Below are 9,159 nucleotides of genomic sequence, written 5' to 3' on the forward strand. Positions count from 1 at the left end.
AATACATTTTAATCCCCAATTGCCTAGAATTGAAAAAATCGTAATTTTTTTTCCTGGCAGTTAGAGAGCGAGATTCTTCTTTTTATATAACAGCTACTTATCAGGTTATCACGTTAATTCCCTAAATATTCTTCTTCTTCTTAATATTTTTGTTTTAGATTTGATTTATTCAGGTATTAGGGCTTTTAATAGTTTAATCCCCAATTGCCTAAATTTTTATATTTGATTAAAAAATTCTTTATATTTGATTTCTTAAAATATCAGAAAATGCTGCATATTTTGTATATGTTAAAAATATAAATATGATTTTATCAATTCCAGGCAGTTGCAAGGCACATTTTTGTTTCAGAAAGTTGGAAAATTATTAATTTGGGGGCTTCTTCACAAGCGTGTGGATCTTGATATAATGGCAAAAGAAATAAGGCAATTAAATTGTTAAGTACACTGTTATTTAATTATAGCACTTACGGCAAGATAAATGGTTTTGCTTCTCTTTTCTGAAAAATCAATTCAGTTCTTAATATCTTTCGAGAAAATTTAAAATATTTTGATCCTCAATTGACTACAATTATGCTTTCCTTCTAGTAAGACTCTTCTTGTTGGAACCTTTAGTGTGACACTATTAAAACTGTCTCGTAATTTACATAATTGGTTCTATTGTGCAATCACGCGCATATTTTCAATAGAAAACGGCTACTATAAAATCCACCAATCATAACTTTGGCCCAAGGTATAATTCTAAAAAAATTCTTCAGTGAGTAGTAATCCCTAAGTATTAAGAATCGTTTAGATTTACCTAAAAATATTTATTTTACTGAATTACATGGCAATCTATGTTTAAATGTACAAGTTCCAACCTCAATAAACCCCATATTTTATTACATACGCGACTTGCTAAGTTCATTACACTAATTAACTGAAGAAATAACATAATTTATAATTAATTAATAAACTTAATTATTTTAAACAACATTAATCAGTTTTTCTTTCTTCAATCATAATCTTTCTTGTTCGTAATTTGTGTTAGATGATTTACTTTACTTACTGTGACTTCTGAGTTTTTCTTTATGGAGGTTTTTATGTGGAGTGTTATTCTTTTCACTAAACTTGGATGCAACTTATACTTTTATAATTACAATGTAAATGGATTCGGTTGATAAATAAAAAAATAATTTGCTACTAAATCCATAACTTTTATTTTTTTAAGGATTAATGCTTGTTTAAACCTCAGCAAACGCTATATTCCCTTACATTTTGATTTATAATAATCGAAAATTGTTGTGGTTTGTTCGCTTTTTAGTTGATGAGTTATAGTCCTACCTTTAATGTGACACTCCAATCATAAAATAGTTTTACCACTAACCAAACTCTATTTTTACTTTCGACACGTATTTTGGTTAGTGGTAAAACTGTTTTGTGATTTGGTGGTCGTCCAAAATATGTATTTTTTGTTCTTTTCCTAGGCGATAAAACTCCGACCATTTACATGCTACGGAAACGTAAGGCTCTTTGTAATTCAAAATCATTCTCATGTGCGAATGGATTCTCTCCCAAGAAATCTGTTGCGAGAGTAGGTTCGCCGTCTCCCGGCGTTTTTGCGATTTATTCAAAACAGAAGAAAATATTTACCGTCTTCCGTTTTATACAAATTCACCTTACCGTTTTATATAAACTCGGTTGATAAAGTCCTTTTTACTAACTGATAAAGGACGAGTACAAATTTTCATAAAAATGTCTAAGTTATTAAATTTATAAAAAAAGGAAACAATTTTTCTTTTTAAACTTTCATCACTCCGTAGCTTAATTGTTAAGAGGCTAAGAATAATTGAAATTTTCTTATTAAAATCACCCTTTTAAGGATTAGCATTTTATTCTGAATAACTTTATATAGGAAGAAACGTCTTTTCAACAAGACCTTATTTGATCCCAATTACCCAAGCGGAAATTAATAACATTTAAATAAAAGCACTTCAAGAACGTCTATTTTTTTATTTTGTGGTCCTATATCATTCTTCATATCTAGAAAATACATTTTAAAATCACGTCCTGATACAGGCATTTTTGACAATTTCTTTTTCAAAAACTAGATTGAACAAAAAATTAGTCATTAAGCTTTTAACCGAAATTGAACTTTTAAAGAAAAACTTGCTATAAAACTCAATGGCGGCTCGTAGCTTGTGAGAGAAGCAGTGCCCAAGTTTACCGAGCGTGAAAAACACTTTTCGCAAGTATAAAAATATTAAAAATGGCAACGAGAAAGGTACTATCCAACCCTTTGTACTTAGCAACACCAGCTTGGACGTTGTTGAATCTGTGAAGTTTTTGGGACTTATTATTGACAGCTCTTTAAAGTGGGAATTACATATCAATGTTTTATCTAAAAAATTAAGTTCAGCTTGTTTTGCCATGAATCAGTTTCCAGGGAATTAAATCTTTCGCCATCAAGAACAGTGTATTATGCCCTTTTTGAGCCCCATCTTCGTTACGCCCCTTCCATTCTGGGGCACATGCTGTGCCACTCAGTTTGAGAGCATTTTTAAACTACAAAAGAGAGCGCTATTTACTAGGACTTGATAGTCGAGCTCACTGCCAAGAAATGTTTAAAAGATTTAAAATATTAACTCTTCCATCTTTATTCATTCTTGAATCTATTTGCTTGGTTCGCAAGCATATATCAGAAATTCCTAATAGACCATCTCACAATTATCCACTTGGAAACGCAGAGCATGATCTTTATGTGCCAATCTCAAGCTCAGAATTAATAAAAAGCTCTATTTTTTACGGAGCTAAAAAAATGCACAATCATCTGCCTTTGGAAATTAAATCATTGACATCTTTTCCTCGATTTCGCAATGCTTTAAAATCATATTTACTGGAGAAAGCTTTATATGCAGTAGATGATTTTTTTTTTAATATTAAATTTTGAGTATCATGCACGCACTGGCTAATTATTAGTTTTTGTACGATGTAAAATAGCAATATTTTGTATTGCTAAATTTCTATAAAAGTTTTTATGACTTTTTAAACATTGTATTAATGTTTTTGTTACTTTTTTTTTACTTCTTCTATTTTACTTTCTTATTACTATTTTTATTTACTTTCCTATTTTCTTACTTTTTACATTTAGTATAAGAAATTTGACCAGGTACATTTATGTCTTTTGTACCCAGTTTTGTATATATTTATTTAGTACTTGTATTTTGGTTTCTTTATTTGTATGTTTTGCTTTTTATGTATAACTTTGTCTACAACATTTTTTAAATTTTTTGACAATAAAGCATATTTGATTGAAAAAACTATAAGAAAGAAAAAACGCTGCTTTAGAAGTACAACGGTCGATAACTCTTTTACTAAAGTCTTCAATGTTATTGAGAAACATTTCTTCAGCTGATAACATCTCCAACGCACTTGATCTTTCTTCTCTCATCGAATTACGTAGAAAAGTTTTTATCCTCTTTAACATGAAGAAGCATTTTTCAGCTTCAGATGTTGTCAGGGATATGGTTACCAAGACTTTCAGCAGCTTAATAGTTTCTTGAAAAGTGATCTTCATTTCTTTCTGTGAAACTAACGATAAAAGAGAAATAGCTTCAGAAAATAATTTGAAGTTCTTCTCTTTCATAAAGTACTCGCAGTTCTGTTTTTGGACGGATTTCCTCCAAGAATGGATAAACTTTAACTGTCTCCTAAAGCAATTGTCTGGAAAGCTTTTTTTAATATTCAATAAAATGTTCTTTCATAAATAATGCGGTAGCTACTAGATGTCCTGTAAAAGTAAATAGAATCACAAACTTCCAAGGCCTCCAGTTTTTCATTCATTGAAATATTTATATCGGAACGAGGATAAGATTGCTTTTTTGGAGAAATAGGTTCATCGGTTTCTACAAGCTCCGAGTCTAGTGTGTCAATAACTGCATCGATTTCTTCACGAATTTTATTTGATGCTACAATATCCAGAGAGGTTTAATCTTTGAAAATTAGTTCTGATAGGGAGGCCATTGCTGCCTCTAAGTCCCTTGCAACAGAATTATTAGAGGTTGATTTTGTCATCGATAATAATTCAGTGGCGAATAAAACAGCAAATAATATAGACCCGTTGACTCCACCAATAGTGCGGTTATCAAGAGACTCAGATGCGACTGATGGTCGTTATTTATTGGCCAGACTGAGAGACCCTTCCATCTTAAAACCTCTTAGGCTATTCCTTGCCTATCTGCATGATCAACCCTCCAGTGTGCGTTTTGAAGGACATACCAACACCAGCATCCGATTGGCACTTGCATCAGAGGGACTGGTGACGTGGACTCTTTGCGGAGGCTCTACTTTCGCTACCATGATGCCTATGGTATTGGTCCAACTGAAGTTGAAGCAGATCTGTCAGCCTTCAGGTCCTTCTTCTCATCAGAAAAGCTGCTACGCCTTCAAAAAATCAGAGAGAGTCATAGCAATTATTATTCTGGTGGATCTCCCGCCAGGAATAAAAATTTTTAAATGACTTGACGCGAACAGAGGATCAAGCACCCTCTAAAATACTGGACAATGGCAAGTTTAGTATTTTCTCTCTAAATATTCAGTCCTTAAGACATAAAACTAATGATTTATTTCATTTACTGGAAGAGCTTCATTTTCCAGAAATCGTTGCCATAACTGAACATTGGTTGCATGTTGGTGAGCCTGTGGTGGTGGATAATTACACTACAGTTGCCAGATTTGATAGAACAAATCTAACTCATGGAGGTACTGTGATATTATCTACTAGCAACGACTTTTCAATGGTAACCAAGTTCGATAATTTAGTTTCCGAAAAAATATTTGAGTTTTCCATTGTCTACAATAATAATTTTGATCTTTACGTTGTTTGTATTTACAGAACACCTGATGCTGACGTAAATGTTTTTTTCCAAAAATTACTAAGCTTGCTTGAGTCTCTGCCATTAAAAAGCAAACTCATTTTATGTGGCGACCTAAACATTGATTTTTCCAGTGTGTGTGCTGCTCAAGAATCTCTCCAGTCCATTTTCGACTCTTTTGGCTTAATCATGCACATTAAATCACCTGCCAGAATAACTAAAACCAGCTCTAGTATAATAGATTATGTCGTATCTTCCTTTGAGCCAGATTTCGTCGATTGTACTGTCTTAAGCCCAGGTTTCTCAGACCATGAAGCAATGTTAACAAAGTTTTCCATAACTAAATCTAAAAGTAAAAATGTTCCACGCAAATTAGGCCGTATTTTCTCGGATAAAATTTTTTTACATTTTAGGCACCTTTGTCAATCAACTGACTGGAATATTCTCTCTGACGACGTTGATTCAGAATTCTCTAGATTTGTAAAAACGCTATCTAGTCTTTCTCACAAGTCCTTTCCTTTGAGACCTCTTAAAAAGAAGCAACATAACCCCTGGTCTACCCAAGGCTTGCGTACATCTGCTAAGAACATGCGCTTATTATCTCATCTTAAGAAATTTTCAGACAGCGCTTTTTTTCATGAGTACGTAAGACTTTACAAAAAGATTTATCAGAGAACTTTAAAAGCCGCCAAGGATATTTACTATAATAGGAGACTGGCTAAATCTAAAAATGTGGCTAAGGAAACATGGTCGATTGTTAATGCTTTGAGAAATAAGCCTTCTTTGTCGAATACTATCTCCACTTCATCTGAAAACCTTAATGATTATTTTGTAAATGTGGCAAATAATTTAATGAGTACCATAACTCCTTCCCATGATCCACTTTCATATAATCCCATTGCAAATGAGAATTTCCACAGCTTCTTCTTTACGCCCGTAGTGTTACCAGAGCTTTGCAGTTCAATTAGGGAAATCAAAAACAAAGGCTCTTTTGGAATTGATGGAATTACTCTCAAAATGTTTTCAAATCTGCCTGAATGTACATTATGTCATCTTATTACTCTTATTAATCAGTCTTTTCAAAAAGGTGTTTTTCCTAACTGCCTTAAGTTGGCGATAATAATTCCACTACATAAAGGAGGAGACAAAGATCAGTCTTCCAACTATCGCCCTATTGCTCTTCTCCCCACACTTTCAAAAATTATTGAAAGATTGGTTAAAAAAAGACTTCAATCATTTTTGCTAAAATATAAAATACTTACTTCCCATCAATTTGGATTTTTAAATAACAAATGCACAAATGATGCTATGTTTTCTCTTTTTAATAATGTATACTCTAGCTTAAACAACCAACACCCTACAGCAACAATTTTCTGTGATTTTTCTAAAGCCTTTGATTGTGTTAATCATGACATCTTATTAAAAAACTTGCAATATTACGGGTTCAGAGGAGCGCCTTTTGAATGGTTTAAGTCGTATCTCAGTAACAGAAGTCAAGCTGTGAGAATTGATTCGACTATGTCTTCTTGCAAGCCAATACAAAGTGGAGTGCCTCAAGGTTCCGTACTTGGCCCTATTTTGTTTCTTATCTTCATCAATGACATTACTAATCTAAATATTAACGGTAAAGTCTGTCTATTTGCTGATGATACTAGTTTTACCTGGAGTGATCCGGATATTTCTAAACTTCATAGAACCGTATCAAGTGACTTAACTACTATCAAATCATGGTGCGACTGTAATCTCCTTTGTCTCAACATTTCCAAAACTAAAATGTTGTCCTATAAAAATACCTTGCAATCTTTTGTACTTGGTAATGCAACAATTGACGAAGTTGATTCTGTAAAGTTTTTAGGGCTAACTGTTGACAACTCGTTAAAATGGGACACACATATTGACTTTTTATCAAGAAAATTAAGTTCCGCTTGTTTTGCCTTAAGATCAATTTCTAAGGAGCTTAGCCTGTCTACTTCTAGAACAGTTTATTTTGCCCTTTTTGAATCGCACCTTCGATACGCCCTTCCATTCTGGGGTACATGTAGTGCAACTCAATTTGACCGTATTTTTAGACTACAAAAGAGAGCTTTAGTTTTTGAGTCCCTTTGTCTAATACGCAAACACGGTTCAGCATCTGATAGGCCTTCCCATAGTTATCTACTTAGATACACGGAACATGATATCTATACCTGCCTACCCCACATTCAGAGTTGGTCAAAAGTTCCATATTATATAATGCAAAAAAAATGCACAATCATCTGCCATTGGAAATTAAATCCATCACATCTTTTTTTGCATTTCGTAAAGCATTAAAAGCATTCTTACTGGAGAGAGCTTTTTACACAGTTAACGATTTTTTTTTGTAATCATTGATTTGAAATTTAGCACTAGCAGATTATGTATTTTTACTATCTGTACATGTTTAGGTATACTGCTTTTTGTAGCTATTTTAGGATTTTTTATAATTTTTTACTTTTTTAAACATTTTTTTTTAACGTAGAGAGATTTTTTAATGATCTTTTTTTTTGACATTGTATACATTAGATTGTATATTTTATAATAATATTTTTGACTACTTACAATTTCTAAATTGTATTAATCTGTATATATTGTAGATAATCTATTCTATTTATTTATTTATATTTTTTTTAAATTTTGTTTTGTTTTTCTTTTTATTAATTGTGTTTTGTTTGCATTTTTGTGTCTTTTTTGTTTTACAGCTTTGTCTACAAATTGTAACAATTTCTTGACAATAAAGCATTGATTGATTGATTGATTGATTTTTTTCATTGCATTTTTAAAGTCTTGTAGATCCTAGAGATTTAGCTTTAACCGGGTCAGTATTAATCATCTGCAGTTGCTTAAAAATTATTTCAACATGTGGCCTGATTTTACTTAACACTGTTAAAATATGAAATCTCTGCCCTTCAATCTAGGTGTATAAGCACCGGCTTGCTGAATGGATGAATTTAATTTAATAATTTTGCCGTTCTCTAAAATATCCATCTCTTATCATCTCATTTCGCTAGTCATAAAGTGTATTAACTCTTTTTAACACCATTGAAAATTCCATCTAGTTTTGTGATGATCGTGGTAATCGTTTATGCGCTATCTCATCCAATACTTCCGCTCTTTGAGGTCATGTGCTTAAAAAGTATCAAATCCCAGTTAAATGAGCAAAAAAATTCCGCACAGAGGCATTAACTGAAGACGCATTGCTCATTATAAGGTTCATTTGAAGTGCCTAGCATTGCACAAAATTTGCAAATAAATATTTATCGTAAATCATTTTTTGTACTTCATTTGCACTATCGCTCATTACTGACGCAGCATCATACCTTCGCACTTTTACTTTATTTGGCGTGTCATTGATTAAAGTATCAATTTCATTTAAAATCTAATTTGCTATTGAAATGGCGCTGTGTCCAGGAAAGTTTAAAATTTTCATAATCTTTCCACTGGCCTATTAAAGACAATATATCATAAAAATAATTAGTACTGGAAAGTTGTTTGCAAAATCTGTAGATTTATCGGCAATTACAGCTAGATACTTTGTTTTTTTAATTTCTTTAGCCACTTCTTCGTGGAAAACACCAAGCAAACAATTTAATATTTTGAATAGTCTGAGAAGTCCCTTTAAACACTGTTGCTTTGCTAAAACGATCTTTTAAATCTTTATCTAATTGAGAACTACAATTTATTATTTCTCGACAAACGAAAGAAAAAAACACAAATTTTGATATGAATTTTCTCCTCCAACGCGGGTGTGCAGAAAACGGTTTTGCCAATAAATTGTTCATTTTCGCTCAGTCTCAATCGTTTTTTAAATACCCTGTATTTACTAGCTGATCTTCTCGTCTGCGTAACTGATTTGCATTCACTAAATAATAACACGCAACGTGCCTTTTCCCGGGTGGTAAACATTTAAACCTTTCAAAATTTTAAAAGGCAAAAATGCATATAGAAATCAAATTATTGAAACTGCCCAACGAATGACGTTAAGAAGATTTGACAGTAGTTGAAGCCCACAAAACAAATTGTGCAACTCACAGCCTCCTTGACAAGCTACAATTGTTATTGTTGTCACTCGATACCGAGAATGTTATTTAATAGGTATTTATTGTAGGAAAATTTTCAAAAAGGTGTCATTTACTAAAATTGGCTCTGTAAAAAAAATAATGAATTTAAGACAATTTATACATTTTCGGAAAGGGGATTTAACAGGCTTCCATGTGAAATTAAAAAGTACACGGTGTTATACATTTAAAATTTTTGAGAAATCGGCCTTTGAAAATCATCAGTTTTTTCCTCC

This window comes from Anthonomus grandis, chromosome 3, assembly GCF_022605725.1.
Source record: "Anthonomus grandis grandis chromosome 3, icAntGran1.3, whole genome shotgun sequence".
NCBI classification, from domain to species: Eukaryota; Metazoa; Arthropoda; class Insecta; order Coleoptera; family Curculionidae; genus Anthonomus; species Anthonomus grandis.